At 36.5% G+C, this 20,035-nt stretch overlaps 1 pseudogene; it reads left to right on the top strand.

Annotated features, from left to right (window-relative positions):
• Positions 1 to 20,035, top strand: part of LOC141693663 (L-type lectin-domain containing receptor kinase IV.2-like) — a 115,708-nt pseudogene that overhangs the window by 94,768 nt on the left and 905 nt on the right.

Below are 20,035 nucleotides of genomic sequence, written 5' to 3'. Positions count from 1 at the left end.
AGTCAGTTAAACCCCCAGAGTTTAAGGGCGAGGTAGACCCGATTGCTGCTAGAATTTGGCTTAAAGAAATGGAGAAAGCCTTCACCCTTATTCAGGTGAGTGATGATTCTAAATCAGATTATGCTAGTTATTTTCTGAAAGGTGAAGCAAGTTTTTGGTGGGAATCTGCGTGTGCCTTAGAAGGAGAAGGCCCTATTTCTTGGGCTAGATTCACGGAGCTATTTCTAGAAAAGTATTTTCCAGATTGTTTGCAGAGTCAGTTGGAAGTAGAGTTTTTGGAATTGAAGCAGGGAGAAAGGAGCGTGGCTGAGTATGAGGCCAAGTTTACGGAGTTGGCTTGACTAGCCCCTGGATATGTAAACACTGAGATTCAGAAAGCTAGGAGATTTCAGCAAGGACTAAAGCCGGAAATTCGTAGTGGAGTGGTAGCCCTGCAACTTAAGACGTATACCTCTGTAGTTCAAGCCGCCCTGGTGATAGAGAGTGATTAGAAGTTGGCCTCCAAGGAAAGGGGTGATCGGAAGAGAAAGTTTGAAAGTGGTACAGCTAATGCAGACCAGGAGGAGTCTAGTCAGAAGTTCCCAAGGAAGTTTGGCTGGAATAAGAATCGGAGATTTAGAAGGCAAGGCATGGCTTAGACAAATTCCGGTGTCACTTCAGTTGCCTCCGCCCCAGTCCAGTCAACCAGACCAGTTGTGGATTGTAAGTTATGTGGTAGAAAGCATAGTGGTCTGTGTCGGAAGGATGTCCAGTGTTTTAAATGCGATAAAAAAGGTCATTATACGTCAGAATGTAACCTAGGAAATGTCGGAGTCACTTGCTTCAAGTGTGGTAAGGTTGGGCACATCTTCGGAAACTACAAGACGGCTACTCAGGGTAATGTAGGAGGGAATGAATCTCAAGGACCAGCAACTAGCACAGCGAGAGCCAGAACCTTTAAAATGACCAAGAAATCTAATGCTCAAGATTCAGATGTGGTTGCAGGTACGCTTTTTCTAAATTCAGTGCCTGTTAAGGTTTTATTTGATTCGGGAGCATCTAAGTCCTTTATATCTAAAGAATGTGTAAGTAAAATGAATTTGATATTAGAAAATCTGAATGAGCCCTTATCGATAGAGGTAGCTAATCAGGATAAAGTTTCATTAAACCATTTTTGTCCTAGATGTCAAATAGAAATTTGCGGGCATCTCTTTTTGGTGGATTTAATACCCTTTCAGTTAGGAGAGTTTGATGTAATTTTAGGAATGGATTGGTTGTCTCAGCATAAGGCGAATATTGATTGTAAGAAAAAGAAAGTTTGTTTATATTCAGAAGATAATAAAAGGATAGCTTATCAAGGACAAAAACAGGACAAGAAATTTCTTTCTATCCTGGAAGCGAAGAAGTTATTGAGACAAGGTTGTGAAGCATATTTAGCCCATTTTGTGGATACCGAGAAGAGAATACCCGAATTGGAGAAGATTTCAGTAGTGAATGAATTTCCAGATGTGTTTCCAGACGAGTTACCAGGATTACCACCAGATCGGGAGATTGAGTTTTCTATTGATTTGATTCCGGGAGCAGAACCAGTTTCAAAGGCACCTTACCGTATGGCCCCAGTAGAAATGAAAGAACTAGCTAAACAACTTCAGGAACTTTTGGATAAAGGGGTAATTAGACCAAGTGTATCCCCGTGGGGCGCGCCAGTATTGTTTGTGAAAAATAAGGAGGGAAGCATGAGATTGTGTATTGACTACCGAGAATTGAATAAGTTAACCATCAAGAATAAGTATCCCCTACCCAGAATCGATGATTTATTTGATCAACTGAAGGGAGCATGTTATTTTTCCAAGATTGACTTAAGATCGGGCTATCATCAGTTGAAGATCAAGCCTGATGATATACCGAAGACTGCTTTTCGAACCAAGTATGGCCATTATGAGTTTCTAGTGATGTCATTCGGGTTGACTAATGCGCCAGCGGCTTTTATGGATTTAATGAACCGGGTGTATAATGAGTACTTGGATAAGTTTGTTATTGTATTTATTGATAACATCCTCATCTACTCAAGGACCAAAGACGACCATGCCGGACATCTAAGAACTGCATTACAAAGGTTGAGAGAAAAACAATTATATGCTAAGTTCTCAAAGTGTGAATTTTGGTTGGAGGAGGTTCAGTTTTTAGGTCATATAGTTGGTAAAGATGGTATTAAGGTAGACCCTGCAAAGATTGAAGCGGTATCCAGATGGGAGCAGCCAAAGACCCCAACGGAAATTAGAAGTTTTCTTGGATTAGCAGGCTATTACCGAAGATTTGTGAAGGACTTTGCCAAGATTGCAACCCCGTTGACCAAGCTGACCCGGAAAAATGAGAGATTTGTTTGGACGGAGAAATGTGAAGAAAGCTTTTAAGAGCTAAAGAAAAGACTAGTGACGGCACCAGTGTTAGCATTACCAGATGAAATCGGGAATTTCGTAATTTACAGTGATGCTTCGCTTAAAGGATTAGGTTGTGTGCTAATGCAACATGATAAGGTTATTGCGTATGCGTCTAGGTAGTTAAAACCCCACGAGCAGAAATATCCAGTTCATGATCTTGAGTTGGCGGCTATAGTGTTTGCTTTGAAGCTATGGCGTTATTACTTGTATGGAGAGAAATGTGATATCTACATGGATCATAAAAGCTTAAAGTATATATTCACCCAAAAAGACTTAAACATGAGACAAAGGAGATGGTTGGAGTTGATTAAGGACTATGACTGTTCAATTAACTATCACACGGGTAAGGCCAATGTGGTAGTTGATGCCCTAAGTAGAAAAGAGAAATTAGACATGGCCTGTATCGCGAATAAAATGGTACGGGACTTGGAAAAGATGGAAATCGAAATTCAAGTGCCAGGTGAGGATCGGAAATCGCTATACGAGATTACTTTCCAGCCAGCGTTAATGGAAAAGATTAAAAGATGTCAAGAAGGAGTTATGGAACGAGAATTGGAAGATCTGATAGGAGAAGAATTATGTACTCAAAAGGATAACCGCGGCCTATACAAGTTTTCCTCTCGCATCTGGATTCCTAATGTAGCAGAACTGAAGAATGAAATATTGCATGAAGCGCACAATTCTAGGTTTTCTATTCACCCTGGCAGCACGAAGATGTACCAAGATTTAAGGAAACACTTTTGGTGGCCAGGAATGAAGAAAGAGATTGCGGAGTGGGTTAGCAAGTGTCACATGTGTCAGAGAGTAAAAGTAGAGCACCAAAGGCCCAGTGGATTGTTGCAGCCTCTGGAAATTCCGCTGTGGAAGTGGGAAGAAATTACAATGGATTTTGTGGTAGGCTTGCCGAGGACAAGATCGAATCACGATGCCATTTGGGTGATCATTGATAGATTGACCAAGTCAGCGCATTTCCTCCCAATTAATGAAAAGTATTCTCTGGAAAAGCTAGTTAAAATATATTTAGATGAGATAGTTACCAAGCATGGGGTACCTGTGTCTATAGTATCAGATCGAGATCCAAGATTTAATTAAAGATTTTGGACAAAGTTTCAAGAGTGTTTAGGAACTAAATTATATATGAGTACCGCTTATCATCCCCAAACTGATGGCCAAAGTGAGAGAATGATTCAGACGATCGAAGATATGTTAAGGGTGTGTGCTTTGGATTTCAAGGGAAGTTGGGACGATCATTTACCATTAATAGAATTTTCCTATAATAACAATTACCATGCCAGCATTGGAATGCCACCCTACAAAGCTTTATATGGAAGAAAGTGTAGATCACCTCTATACTGGGATGAGGTAAGAGAAAAGAAAGTGTTAGGACCTGAATTAGTGCAGCAGACAAAAGAAGCAGTGGTGTTAATTCGGAAAAGATTGGAAGCCGCGCAGAATAGACAGAAAAAGAATGCAGATTTGCATCGAAAAGACATAAGTTTTGAAACAGGATCATTGGTATTACTAAAAGTTTTGCCATGGAAGGGATTGGTTCGATTCGGTCAGAAGGGTAAACTGAGTCCGAGATATATAGGACCATTTGAAGTTTTGAAGCAAATAGGAAAAGTAGCATAAGAGATAGCTTTACCCCCGTAATGGCAGCATATCCATAATATATTTCATGTGTCAATGTTGAAGCCGTACATTCCTGCCTCGAATCAAGTAATTGAATATGAACCGATCGAGCTTCAATCAGATATGCTTGACAAATATCCTCACTTATTTAATTAGTAAAGATTCTGAGGGCAGAATCTTTTTAAGGGGGGAAGGATATAACGACTCGTATATTTATGTAATATTTAAATATGTAATTATTGTGTAGTTAATTAATAAAGAAGTTTATATCACTCATGGTCTCTGTGTTTACTTATCATCATTTATATGCGATTGTTGGATTGCGTAGTGTGTTTTATAATTAGCTGGTGCACAGTGTTATTTTTTGTTTCATTTTTTTAAAGTGATTTTATGACAATTTTATTTCCGAAATTATTTGGGTTGTCTCCAAAATTGTTTTTATGATTTTATAACCTTTCTAATTATTTTAGGGATTTTACAAAATTTATAAATCAATATTCTGTCATTTATTTATTCTTCAATGATTTTCTGAATTCATTTAAATTATAAAATCTATATTTAATTCTTGGATTCTTCAAAAATTATGAAACTCATATTTTATTATGTTTACAATATTCTGAGAATTTTAGAATTATTTTGGGAATTTTCGGGAATCGTTTCACCTGCGCGTCGTTTCGTTATCTATTAAAAAGCGGGTACAAAGCACACCTTAAAAAGTGTTTTAAAAAATTTTAAAAAATTATGCCTTTGTAAACTTCGGGATATTTATGACATTTCGAAATTATCTTCGCAATTTTCTGAAATCATTTTTCATGCGCTCAAATTCGTTAATTTCAAAGTTGTGGGGCAAATCGAGCCGCAAAAACCAGCGTAATTATCCTAAATGCTACGTGTCCACTTTATATTCATCACAGGACACGTGTTAGCAGGAGATTAAGGAAGGAATTTTTTTTTATTATAACAAAACCCCCCTGTACCCAGCTCTTTCTTCCTCGGCTTCGTTTGTTTTTTTTCTCCCGACCTTACAATTTCACACTGTCTCTTCCTCCCTCTCTCGCTACTCTCACTCTCTATTTCTTTTTCCCCTCTCTGTTCTTCCCTTCTTCGATTATATCTGTTCCTGGCGATTTTCCTCTCGCCGCCGTTTTGGTTTCCGATTTCTCCGGTGAATACTCCGGCCTAGTTCCGTTTATTGATCTGCATGCATATATATGTGCTTATCTATGTATATATATATGTGTCTATGTGTGTGTTTAAGGGTGTGTGAGTGGTGGTGGAAGGCGGAGGTGCCGCCTGTGTTTGTGTCTCTGTTTTGTTGGTTTGGTGGCGCATTCGCGCGTGTTGGCTGTGTTGTTTTGTTTTCGTTTGATTACTATTCTGTTTTTGCAGATTGTGAATTTGAATATTATAATAATTTTTTTAGCAATTTTTCTGCAGGATTTTACTTGAGTAATTTCGTGATATTAATTATTGTTTCATGCGGAAAATTGTTAATACTTAATCGGTGAAGTTTCGTGTTGGAAACCCGAGAATTAATCGGGTACCCGCGAAATTTTGCCGCCGTACTGCGATGACTTGTTACGAGCGAACGGTGGATGGGGATGATATAACTCTGAGTCCTAAATATTTTAATAAATTAAATTTGTATAAATTATGTTCAAGACTAAAATTTAGTTATGTGACGATTCAAATTGATTTTGTTGGGATTTGACGTCGATTGATGTTTCGACGGGTAGACCTATAAACAGGGGAGTCGCTGTCCAATTTTTCTAAAAATTACCTTAAATTATAAATCGAGTTCATATATCTCGTTTAATACAAATTAAACTCTGATTGCTATGTGCACCATTATTAAGTATATGTTATTGATATTAATATGCTTATGAGTCGAAAATTATAGCGTTGGGTAATTAGTTAGTGAGGAAAAGTCAAACATAATCGGTTGTCTAACCTAGGATGTTTCGATTTCGTAGGTTCGAGTCAAAGGACCCGGTAGTTCAAGTCAATTAGAGTTAAGCCAAAGTTAGTGGAAAGCTTCGCAAGGCAAGTACCCCTGAACTAATCTTTTACAGTTCAGTATATATGAATAGTTGTTGATTTAAAATATGTACTGGAATAGAACGTTTTAAGTTACGTATTCCCCGTATTTAAATATGTTTTATTAATTGATGTTTTGGGGAAAAAGTAACTTCTGAAAATGCCTATCTCTAGATTATGATTAAAATTAAAAAGGGATTTTTAGAATGTGTGCTGTAATGGTTTAAAAAGAGATAGGTGTAAATGGTTTTGGAAACTGGATAAACATAAATCAGATATTGGATGGTCAGTTGGCGTAAGAGGTCCGTTATTAGGTAACGGCCCAGCGTGGTTGCGTAAGAGGCTAAGTCGGATGCGCGCACTGGTAGGCCGCTTAGTCCAGCATGACAGAGACCAAGCTATTATCTGAGTTCCGGAATGAAATTTGTGGTGGGATAGACTGATCAGCTGTCCCTAGAATTCATCCTCTTTTATATATCTGATAAAGGTTGAATAGTTTATAGTCCCCGTAACGGGACCGGTGATTTATTGGTCCAGCAATGGACAGTGGTTTTGGAAAGGAAATAGCATGCTAAAATTGAACTCTGGTACTTTTACACAGCACACTACAGATGATGTTATTTTGCAAAGCATGCTAGTTTTGATATCCAGTTTATACATGTTTTATGGATTTCTCGTATATCAGTTTAATATATGTTCCTATATTGTTTTATACAACCTGTTACTGGTTATTCATATAGAGGTACTGTTGAACAATGGATTGCTCACCCTTGCAGCTTGTTTTGTAATTCACATCTCTGTTTCTGATGTAATATTACACATCATTTCTGGAAAATTTCTGATGTCTAATTCACATTGATGTTATATAATTGTTTAATGTCAAGTTCAGAAATATAATATTAGGACGATTAGGCCTGTTTAAAACTATAACACACAATCAATATTTATAAAATAACATCGATTACAAATAAAAAACCGATGTCTATATCTTATTAGACATAGGTTAAAAATAAAAAACCGATGTCTATATCTTATTAGACATCGATCATTTTCTAAGTACCCGATGTCAATGTTGATAATAGACATCGATCATTTTCTAAGTACCCGATGTCAATGTTGATAATAGACATCAGTTGTTTTCTAAAAAACCGATGTTAGTATGATAAATAGACATCGGGTGTTTATTTTTAAATCGATGTTATTACCCTGTTTTCATGTGCTAATATTCCTTTATTAATATCGAATATTTTATTTTTCTGATGTCTTTGTGATTTTAAGATATTGCTTTTATATGTGTAAACTGATGTTATTTATGGTTTTTTAATATCGGTTCTAATAACAATATGATGTCTGTTTCTATTATAATTATACTGAGCATCTCTGTTTTTGCATGAACCAGAAAACTCCATATGGTAAAATCCAATCAACCAATAATTTTCCATCCAACCAACTAACAATTTTCACCCCATCAACCAACAATTAACCCAGATTCAACCAACAACAGTTTTTATCCAATCAACAACCTAAAACATCTACTAGAAAATTCAGAACATCTACATTAACCAACCAACAACAAATATATAGCGAAAATAGTTCTAACACATTGTCAAACATGCATCTTACAAATTCGATCATCAAGTACATTATGAAACCAGAATTTACAGTAGCGAGGCAAGGAAATTTACAATCTACATTTTATCTTGAATGAAGTCGATAACATCACAGCGAACCTGGTCTAGCTCCTCTAGAGTGTAAGACTTGCGAGTCTTGGTCGCTCAATAAAAATTGAGTAAACCGAAAAGGGAAATCATAAAAAAAATGCATCTAAAATGTCACATTCAGTCATACAAAAATGAATGTACGGACCTTAGAAGTAAAAGAAATTTCCCTGTCCTCAATAATTTCCTTCATGTACCTTATGACCACATAACCACATTCAACCCCACCAGGCTGTTTCGGGGATCCCTGTTAAGATAAAAATAAAAAAAGCTGGCTTTACAAACTGATTAAATCAAGATTACTGTCGTACTACAAAAATTATAATATAAATTACTTACTACAAGATTCTTGATTTTAGGAGCTTTGTTACCCCTTCCTGTTTGAGAATTAACTTGTTTTATTGTCCTGCATATTATAATGACACGGTGTCAAGAGTCATATTTCGAATACAAGAAATAAATGAAAACAACCTAAAAAATAAAAGGAATAATGTTACTCTGATAAAGCTTTCTATAAATCATCAAAATGAGTTGGATGAGGCAAAGGATTGAGAATGTAAATGTCGCCATCCTATATTACGACTAGAATCCAGTGACAACTATATTATTATAAATTTACACAAGTCAGATATTTTTAAAAATAGCCTAAAAACCTAAAAGAAAATTAAATTAATAGATTACAATATGCATTTAAAAATACTTACTGATGATTATGTGGCAAGAAGAATATGTGATTTTGATTACCCTCTTTCAACCGACTACCAACATTTCGTTGAAAATCAGCATTCAAATTAAAGTTGGCGCCAGGATCAAAAAATCCATACAGGACCACATCATCATTCTTGCGAACCCTCTTAATTGTACTATGCAAGTACCTATACATATGTGGGAGAAATTAAAATTACTAGCAGACCAGTTGTGCGATAATTTAAACAGAACCTATAACCACGAAAATAAATTACTTACGCCATATACGCAAATATCGCAGCTTGTCCAATCATGTCAAACTCTAACAATGCTTTTAAATTCTCATGCAATATATATAGTGTCTTCTCAACTCCAAACACATCAGAATCACATGGAATAGGGATTGATTCCCCGCTGGCTTTTATAAATGTCGTAGCATGTTTGTACAATACCTTGTATTGTCGTGGCACTTTCTTGCTGACCTTGACGTGAGTGAACTCTTGTTGAATTTTATGCACCTCACCCTTGTTCTTTGACTGTGACACATCTCTTTTCTTTTTTTACAAAAAAATGAAAGAATATAAGTAGACATTTATTCACCTAATTAACCCCTATTTTTCAACTTTTATACAACTTTAGCAACCAACAAACACATGTAAATACCACAACTATCCATAGGCTGATTAAATTTCGAGGCCATGCCAAGTGTGAACCAACGGCTTCACGAACATGTTCAATTCCACCAGGTATAGGAACGGGAACTAAAACATCTGGTTGGATATGTCCATCAACCAACACACGAGCATGTCCAAGCTTCAGGGGCACTCTATGAACCGAAACATTCATTTTATCATCTTCGAAAATAGTACCAAAAGCAACCTTATTTTCGATGCTATCCACCGAAAGCTCACAAATTTGTGGACCCTATAATTGTAAGGAGTAAATTATATAATTATTCTACAATTTGAAGAACCGTATAATTACAATAATATTTGTGAAATATACCTTCTTTTCTGATGGAGGGGGTTGATCATAAGCAAGACAATCATCATTCACCAATATTTCTTTTGCTTTTGGTTCTCCTTCAACTGGTTGGCAACTTGCTATATCCGAAAAATTCGGAGACTGCTGATTAGATCCTGTAAACAATGACTTGAGCTCAACCATTTCCCGCCTTGTTCTTTCCAACTCCTCCCGTAGCACTCTATCATGGGCCAACAACTCCGCCTTGGTAATTGCAGGTTTTCTCTCTTTCGGCAGATTAAAGAACATTTTTGGGGTGACGAAACCTCCAACTCCTCGAACCCTGCCTGAATGCTCAGGAGTTCCGAGTGCCGTAGTCAACACATCATCAGTTCCAGATGGTATGAATTCACCCTTCTCCTTCTTTTCGAGTAATTCATCCAATCAATAAAATCAAAAATAAACATTAGAGCCAGATTAATGGACCATTTCTCTAACTAATGCAGATATGAATACACATCAGATCTTAGGGACATATTATGAATAATGAAGGAATAAACAGATTTCTCATTATAATCTGTTTTTCTCGATTAAATACAGTTTTTTTCATAATTTTTAATTACAATTCTGGCAAATACTGCTTCTTTATCTTCATCAAGTTCCTCATCATCTAGCTTTGACTTTCGAGCCTTATTCCAAAATATTGCCCGATCTGGTTTCTCCTCGGGCTTCAGTTTGCCTTTCTTTATCTGTTTAAGATGAGAAAAAATTAAAAAGGTGCTTTATTTGTTGAAGATGAGAAAAAATTATAGCTAGGTTCTTACTTCATCCTCTTGTAAACCAATGTAACCCTTCCTTGACAAATTATGATGATATTTTCGATTACACACTCTTTCACTCTCCAGGGTGCGTAGTTTCTGTATCATACAACGAATAATTATATCCAAGTAAATATACTAAATCAAAACAAGGTACACTGGCAAAGAAAATGCATCCATACCAGCCACTTATCACATGTCCTCTGCGCGATAAATCTCGTCCAAGCTTCTTGACCCACAAACCGATAATTTTTTGGAGGCCTCTTCAGTTTCTTCTTTTTTTCAGCATATGGCATCACGTGTTTAGTTGTTAAATCAGTTTTACACTGTCTCCACTTCTCTCCTGCAGACTTAAGCACCATAGCCTCACTTTCTGGAGCAACTTTAAATGTACCCTATGGACAACAAAATACACAAATTTATAAGGCTTATATAGTAGTACTAAAAATAAGTTGTGTGTGTCAACTATAATTTAATACCTTAATATCAAGCCATAATTTATCTTTCAATTCCTGATCCATATTTGGCCAGCTGTCAATGTCGATAGGAATCATAGTTCTTTCCAGGTGCCCTATGTAGGACTGTAAGGTACACCTAGTATCTCCGACATGAACTCCAAACTCATTGTATCTGATTTTAAATCTCTTGTCCTGGGCCTTCCTTACCAATACTTTTTTAAGAGAGGAAACACCTCGTGCAGCTCCCAACCTTCTTTTTGCAGAATTAGAATTAGTTGTTGTTTCTTGTTCAGACTGTTGCTTTTCAGTTTGAGGTTCACTGGTGCTTGTCCATCCTGATCACAGTGCTCTTTAACCTCCTGATCACAATGCTCTTCGACCTCCTGATCACATGCTGCTTGTTCGGACTCTCTGACCTTCGGAACCATTAGTTTAACTTTTTTAGATTTGCTTTTGTTGGTTATCTGTTTCTTTGCCATTTTTGTCCTTCACTCTGAATAATAAAACAAGAAATAATTAGTCACTGAATAAATGAAACTCTACATGAATTAAAATACATTCAAAATTACATATGCATGAATAAAAATGCATTCAAAATTACAACTAGAAATTTCAAAAAAAATACAAAAACAAAATACAAAAAAATTATAAAAGAAAAATTAAAAAAGAAAAATGCATTAGTCACTATAATTCATTTATTCAAAAAAATTACAAAGGAAAATCAAATATGCTGATTAAATTATAACAAGCAAAAAGTACAGAGAGCTTAATTAACAGGATCATTTTTTAACCCAAATTCCCTCAACATTAGGCCTAATACTATGCGCAACCTCTTCATTGGTCACATCAGAAGCAGGGATGTTAGAGCAGAAGGGAGGATGTTCCATGATCGTGTCACCCAAATCATCGTCGTTATACAACTCTTGATAGTCTGTAGTTGTGGAAGTTAACACGATCGACCAAGTAGGATCAACCGGATCTTTAATGTAAAACACCTGGTTGACTTGGTCAACCGAGACATATTTATCCTTCTTATGGCCTTGTCGATTAAAATCCACAAGTGTGAAGCCAAGATCGTCGATCTTTATGCCTTTATCATTCTCTGCCCATTTACACAAGAAGAGTGGAGCTTTGAACTCATGGTAATCCAACTCCCATACTTCCAAGATTATGCCATAAAAGGTCATATCACTCTCAATGGGGTTTAAATCTTTCGCACTGGACACCTGGACTGCCTTAGCAACCATAGAAACTCCACTGTTTTGAACAACCCGTGCATCATCTCAGTCTTTCGTAAAGTATCGGACTCCATTGACTGAAAAACCTTGATAAGTTAAAACAGAAAATGATGGTTTTCCGGCGAGCCATCGTATCGTCTCTGAAACAGCATCGGGATTTCCCTTCATTTCACTACTTACCTATACATAATATTATATAATAAAAAAATCCGTCAATTGCAAACTACAACAAACAACTATTTAAGTAGACACTACACAAAACCTACTTTTTTTTCAAACCAATCGGCAAATAGCCGATTGTGCTCTCCCATGAGCCAATGAACACTTTTCTTCTTCCCTCGGTAAATTTCATCCAAATACTCCTTGTGCATTCTGAGAATATGCATAAATATTAGAAATAACCCACAAAAATTATATCTTCAAACAAATAGGACAAGTTAATAAAATAAACGTACACGATATAGGGATACACTTCATCACTATTTTGAAGGACATGCAGATGAGCCTCATCTCGCTCTTTTTCTTCCACGACCTTTATTATCGTGGCAGATAATGGACCAGATTGTTTGCCTTGCTCAACTGGAATGCCGGCAGTTGTACAGTCTGGCTCATAAATTCTGTGCAGAATTCTACTGATTCTTCTTTAAGGTAGCTTTCTGCCATACAACCTTCAGGATAATATCGGTTTCGTACGTAGCTCTTTAGCACTTTATTGAATCGTTCGAAGGCATACATCCATCTATAAAATACCGGTCCACGTAAACACACTTCTAGGACCAAGTGGACAATAAGATGTAACATTACATCAAAAAATGATGAAGGGAATATTTTTTCTAGATCGCATAAGGTTATTATTACATCTGACTGCAATTTATCGAGTTTCGAGATATCGACAACTTTGCTGCATAAAGCATTAAAAAAGAAGCACAGTCGTATGATTGTGACCCTAACATTTTTCGGGAGAACGGATCGAATGACAACAGGGAGAAGTTGTTGGAGAAGGATATGGCAGTCATGGGACTTAAGCCCGTATATCTTCAAATCAGACATGGATACATAATTTTTTATGTTTGATCCATGTCCAGAGGGAAATTTCTTAGACAAGAATGAGTTCAACACTTTCTTTTTTCGGCCTTCGACAAAGTAAAAGGGGAAGGGGGCAGATAGGTCTTCTTTTCTCCTACTTGAGGAGCTAAATCATGTCTAACACCCATATCAATCATATCACGATGTGCCACCTCACTATCTTTTGACTTTCGCATATTTAATAACGTCCCAAGCAGATTATCACACACATTTTTCTCGATGTGCATAACATCGAGACAGTGGAGAACATGATGATATTTCCAATATTCTAACTCAAAGAAAACAGATTTTTTCTTCCATGGACATTCCACATTCTTCGACTTCTTCACCTCTTTTCCAAAACAAAAGTCAATTCGTTCTTGACGCGCTAACACTGCTTCTCCGAAAAGGGGTTGACATGCGTTCCCCAACTCTTGTTGTCCGTTAAAGGCCGCCTTCTGCCTCCTATAAGGGTGCTGCCTAGGCAAATAACGGTGATGACCTTGGAAGCACATCTTTCTACTGTGACTTAAATATTTAGCCACATTTGTGTCACCACAAATTGGACAACTCTTATAACCCTTATTTACGCAGCCTGACAAGTTTCCATATGCTGGAAAATCATTTATAGTCCACAATACAATTGCTTTTAGAGTGAAATATGATTTACTATAGGCGTCATAAACGTTTGGTTCACCTTCTTCCCAAAGTTTTTTCAGATCATCAATCAACGGTTATAAATAAATGTCGATGTTATTTCCCGGCTCATGTGGACCAGGAACTAAAACTGACAACATCATGAACTTCCTTTTCATGCATAACTACGGAGGAAGATTGTACGTTACCAACACTACTGGCCAGCAAGTATATCGATTGACTAACCCATTAGTATGTGGGTTGATACCATCCGCTGATAAAGCCAACCTAATATTCCTAGATTCACTACCAAAGGCAGGCCACCGGTAATCAATATTCCTCCAAGATGGAGAGTCGGCCGGATATCGCATCTTGTCATCATTTATTCACTGATTTGCATGCCAAGTCATGAGTTCAGCAGTAGAGGGAGATTTAAATAACCGTTTAAATCTTGGAATTATAGGAAAATATCACATGACCTTGGCTGGAACATTGACCCTAAGTTGGCCATTCTTCCGTACTTTCCAACGTGACAGCTTGCAATGAGGACACTGAGAAGCATCAGAATGTATGCCCCTATACAGTATACAATCATTGGGACACGAATGAATTTTTATATACTCTAGACCTAAATCGGATAAAGTTTTCTTCGCTTCATATGCATTAGGAGGCAACACATTATCTTTGGGAAGGATCGAGCCAACTGAAGAGAGCAGCTCAGTAAAGGCAGTGTCGTAAATACCAAACCTAGCTTTCCAGTTGTGCAATTTTAACATTGACTCTAAATTTGTGCACTCGCTGCCCTCAAACAACGGTTGTTCCGCATCAACAACAAACCTCTGAAAATCATATGAATCCTTATCGTAATTACCCGAATTAAAAGCCGCTTCAAAAACTTCAACAGTTTCTGATGCAGCAAAGTGCTCTGTAGGTTGGTCTAAAGCAGGACGTGTACTACCTATAGAAGACCTAGTACTCCTAGTAGATTTTTCTTCATGCCAAATCCAATCAACATACCCCAAACTAAAACCATGATCGTAGATATGTCCCCTTATGATTTTGGTTAAGAATTTTTTAAAATTCACACATCGACCACATGGACGAGGAATTCTTTTAGGATCTTTACAATTTTCTTCAACAAAAATCAAGAATTCTTCGACGCCAATTTCAAATTCTAAAGAATCCCTATCTTTCGATATCCACGACTTATCCATAACTGAAAATGTATGACCAGCAATCTAGCAACCTAACCACCTGATGGTCATTTCAACATTATATATCATTTATATTCATTATATACTCATAATTCTACTATACTATATTTCTTGGTTATTAGATATAAATATTTATTAATTTTTAATACATATGCTATTTTTTATGTTTTATCCTCATTATGCAGCTAAAATACATACTTAATACTAGGAATTAGCGGTATATATTTATCACAAGTTATGCATCGCTTAATTACTTCATGCTAAACAAAACCAAGAAAGTCAATATTGTTTAACTAGCATAATCAATACAAGTGCACATATTCAAGCGCGAATTAATAACAAACATGCCCTTAAAAAATTAAAAGATTTTACACAAATGACAACTAGATTCATGGAATCTCATCTGTTAAAAGAGAACGATACACTAAATCTGATACATAAACAACAATCCAAATCAAATAATGTATACATAAATAATGACAGATCGGTTACTGGTGAATCCCTTCCTACATAATGTATACATAAAAAAGGAAAAAAGCAAACGAATAAGAATTTCTAACCTCCTTCTTGAAGTAAAATGTGCAGGCACTGTCAAATTCCGAGACTTGATGAGATAATCTGCAAATGGACAAAATCGAATTTAAAAACATACTATTACTTAAAACTTTAAACGGACAAAAATCGGAAGATATCAACCAGAAAAGAAAAATACATGCAAATATCAAACCTAATTGATATATTTAGGCAAACCTAAATATATATATACAAGAACACAAAACTAATTTATGTTAAAAAAATGCAGATTTATGTAAATATATATACATGCATATTTAAAACAACTCAAGAAAAAATATAAAATTAGAGTACAAACCTTATTTGGCTCAATGAATCTCAAAACCTGTTCAAAAAAGGAAAAAACCCATTAAAATTTATGAACAAACCCTAATTGAACAAATGTAACCTAATCGAACATACAAACCTAAATGAACAAACATACCTGTTCAGAAATTCGGGTTTCTCGCAGATGGATTTTGATTAACTGATGGTGTTCTTCAATTTGGGGTTTAATTAAAACCTATATACTTATTATAAACTGATATGGTGTGTGTGAGATAGAGAGAGATGGAAGAGAGAGAGGGAGAGAAGCAGAGAGATGGAAGAGAGAGGGAAAGAGAACCAGAGAGAGTGAGCTCAGACAGAGAGAGAGCAGAGAGAGTGAGAGAGAGAGAGCAGAGAGAGAGAGTGAGAGTGAGAGAGAGACAGGAAAAATAATTAGGGGAAATGGGTTTTTTTGTTAGGGGGGGAATATTTGGGGAATAAGGGGGAAAGTTTCCGCGTATTTTTTTTAATTTTTTTAAGTTAACCATCGACAACGGTTGTAAAATACAACCGATGTCTATAAAACAAAGACATCGATTATATAGAAAACCGATGTCTAACTAACGTTTTTCATTTTTGAAAAATAAGTATAGACATCGGTTATTTTCTGGACCATTATCTAAAACAATAAGTAACATCGGTTTTAGAATAACCGATGTCTAAATGAACTTTAATATAGGTCGTCTGAGCAACCGATATCTAAGGACCGATGTCTAAGGACCGATGTCTATTGACATAATTCTAGTAGTGATCTTAGGAAATTCGTCCTTGTTTTCTTCGATGATATCCTTATTTATAGTTCCAACGAAGAGGAATATTACAAACACTTGCAACTGGTTTTTGAGGTGTTACGAGCCCATAAGCTCTTTGTTAAGAAAAGTAAGTATGAATTAGCAAGGTCTCAAATTGAATACTTGGGCCACATCATCTCCTTAGAAGGGGTTTCAGCTGATAGCACTAAGATTCAGGAAATGCTTGACTGGCCAAGGCCCAAAACTGTTAAAGCATTGCGTGGTTTCCTTGGTTTAACCGAGTATTACCGTCTTTTTGTAAAGAATTATGGTATTGTAAGTAAACCACTAACCCTGTTGTTAAATAACGGCAGATTTGGTTGGACAAAAGATGAAGATGTAGCTTTCCGGCAGCTCAAAAACATCATGTCTAACACTCTAGTGCTTGCTTTACCCGACTTCTCCAAACCAATCATTATTGAGACTGATGCTTGTAACTCAGGTATTGGGGCAGTGATGATGCAGGACGGTCGTCCGATTGCTTACCTTAGCAAAGCTCTTAGTCAAAAGAATCTTGGCCTATCAACATATAAAAATGAATTATTGGCATTTATTATTGCAACCCAAAAATGGCGGTCATACCTTTTGGCCACCATTTTTATTGTGAAGACTGATCACGAAGCTCTTAAACACATTATGGACCAAAAACTCACCACCTATCCTGCAGCAAAAGTGGGTTTTTAAACTTTTGGGATTCGATTATACATTCCACTATAAGCGGGGAAAAGAGAATCATGTAGCTGACGCGTTATCCAGGGTATATGAGGAAGTTGAACTAAGTACCCTGGTGTATATTAGTAGACCACAATAGAAGGATGAATTACAAAAAAGCTTAATTGAAGACCAGGAAGCCCAAAATATCATTGTTGGGTTGTGCATCAATCAAATAAATGCTTATGGCTACACATTAATTAATGGGGAACTTAAACACATGGGAAGATTTTATGTTGGCAATGGTACAAATATAAGATCACAAATCTGTGCAACTATTCATGAGAACAGTGAGGGAGGGCACTCCGGAGTGGCTGCCTCGATTAAGAGAGCTGAACTCATCTTCTATTGGCCAACTCTCAAATCCAATTTCGCTGACCACATCAAAAGCTGTGATATATGCCAACGAAACAAGTCTGATCATTCTCTTTCAGCAGGTGTTTTACAGCCTATTACAATTCCAGACAATGTTTGGGAAGTTATCTCTATTGATTTCATAAAAGGTATTCCAAGGTCAAAGGGTAAAGATTCTATTCTGGTGGTTGTCGATATGCATACAAAATATTGTCATTTAATAACTCTTACACACCCTTTTACGGCTAGTAAGGAAGCTCAAGAATTACTTGATAATGTAGTGAAGTTGCACGACATTCCATCTGCAATTATTTCAGATAGAGATTCGATTTTTATCTCATTGTTCTGGAAATCTCTATTCACTTCCATGGGCACTAAGTTGAAGCTAAGCACATCCTACCACCCACAAATAGATGGGCAAACAGAGTGGGTCAACCAATGCATAGAAATGTACCTTCGGTGCATGTGTGGACACAAACCTACTACTTGGGAAGATTGGTTATCAATGGCGGAGTGGTGGTATAACACCACCCACCATACTTCTTTAGGCATGTCCCCATTCCAAGCTTTGTACTCTGCTGAGCCTCCATCAATCACTTATCACTTTGCTCGTACCAATGCTTCCCAGACTAATCTATTCCTTAAGGATAGGCTATCTACTCAGCAATTTATTAAGGACAATCTCATCAAAGCTCAAGAGCGAATGAAGTGGTATACCGACAAAAAATGCACTGATAGGGAGTTCGCTGTAAACGACGAAGTCATTTTGAAGTTACAACCTTACCGGCAGCAATCACTCAACCACAGGAAGCATCACAAATTATCTGCTAAATATTTTGGGCCATACACTGTTGTCGAATGAGTTGGTGCTGTTGCGTATCGCTTGGCTTCACCCCCCTCTGCAATGATTTGCAATATTTTCGACGTCTCCCAACTGAAAAAGAAACTAGGCTCTAAGAAGCTTGTGCAAACTGAACTTCCAGGTATCACAGATACATAAATCATTGATCCTCAACCAATAGCTATCCTAGAATGTAAAATTATGAAGAGAGGAAACAACCCAACAACAATGGTCCTTGTGCAATGGAAAAATGGAACACCTGACGAAGCAATATAGGAGAAATGGAAGACTATAGCAACTAAATATCCCAGCTTCCATCCTTGAGGACAAGAATATTTTTAAGAGAAGGGTATTTTCATGATGGTCATTTGGCAGGTACTTAAATTAAAGTTGGTATGATGGTATTAAGCTCTGCGATGTCGTTTAGTAAGGGAATGCTTTATTTTACTAGTAAGACAGCTACTATCAAGTTGTTATTGGTTGAACCAATTATGTAATGATAACTGTACTAGTACTCTCTATATAAGAACAGTCCTGGAATGCTCTGTTGAAAAGCAGAAATAGAATTATATTTTCATCTTTTATTTTCTTGTTTTGTACCTTCTTCTTCCTTATCACAAAAACCCAAAAACAAACCCTAAATCAAAAAACTCAAAAAACTTGTTTGTGACAAGATTCAAGTACAAGGATTTGTATGCGGCTATTAAAGGTTTTAAGGATAAGGAATTACTTGGAAAGGGGGTTTTTGGTGAATTCTATAGAGGTGTTTTACCCACCTCAAAAATTGAGATTGCAGTGAAAAGAGTGTCCCGTGATTTAAGACAAGGAATCGGAGAATTTGTCACAGAAATTGTCAGTATTGGAAGGCTTAGGCTGTATTTGGATGGAGGTTTAGAAGGGGATGGGCTGAGTCGGTACGGGTTGAAATTTCACAACCCTTATTTGGGAAAAAATAAAAAATGGAGGGTTGGGTTCCCGGGTTGAAATTTCACAACCCTTATGTGGGAAAAAATAAAAAATGGAAGGTTGGGTTTCTAGGGGTTGGCAAAGAGGTTAGTGAGGGTTGTCATTGCAGTAAAGTTAGAGAATATTTCAACACCCCAATTTGGGGTGTTGTGGTTTTGGGGATGTTTAAACGCGTCTGTCCAGGCTACAATAAATTAATAATACTCCCTCCGTCCATCCCAAATATTTACATTTGGGTTGGGCACGGAGTTTAAGAAAAATGATAAAGTAGTGGAGGAAAGTTAAAAAAGTGAGTGAAGTAGTGGGACCGATTAATATTATATGTATAAATTGGGTATAGTGGGGAGAAGTAGTGGATGTAGTTATATTAAAAATTATAAAAACTTTATTATTTTTGGAAAATTTTGAAATATAAACAATTGGGAGAGACATCCCAAAAAGAAAAGTGTAAACAAATGGGAGGGACAGATGAAGTATATCTTTTTAATATATTTCAGTATTATATGTTTTCTCTTTACTTTCTTTTCAGTCATAAACATATATATGATTACACTTGACAAAAAAATACTGCTCGCTATTCACTTATAAAAAATAAAAAACAGTCACT

This window comes from Apium graveolens, chromosome 2, assembly GCF_009905375.1.
Source record: "Apium graveolens cultivar Ventura chromosome 2, ASM990537v1, whole genome shotgun sequence".
Classification (NCBI taxonomy): domain Eukaryota; kingdom Viridiplantae; phylum Streptophyta; class Magnoliopsida; order Apiales; family Apiaceae; genus Apium; species Apium graveolens.
This window is presented reverse-complemented; position numbering and strand designations above follow the sequence as displayed.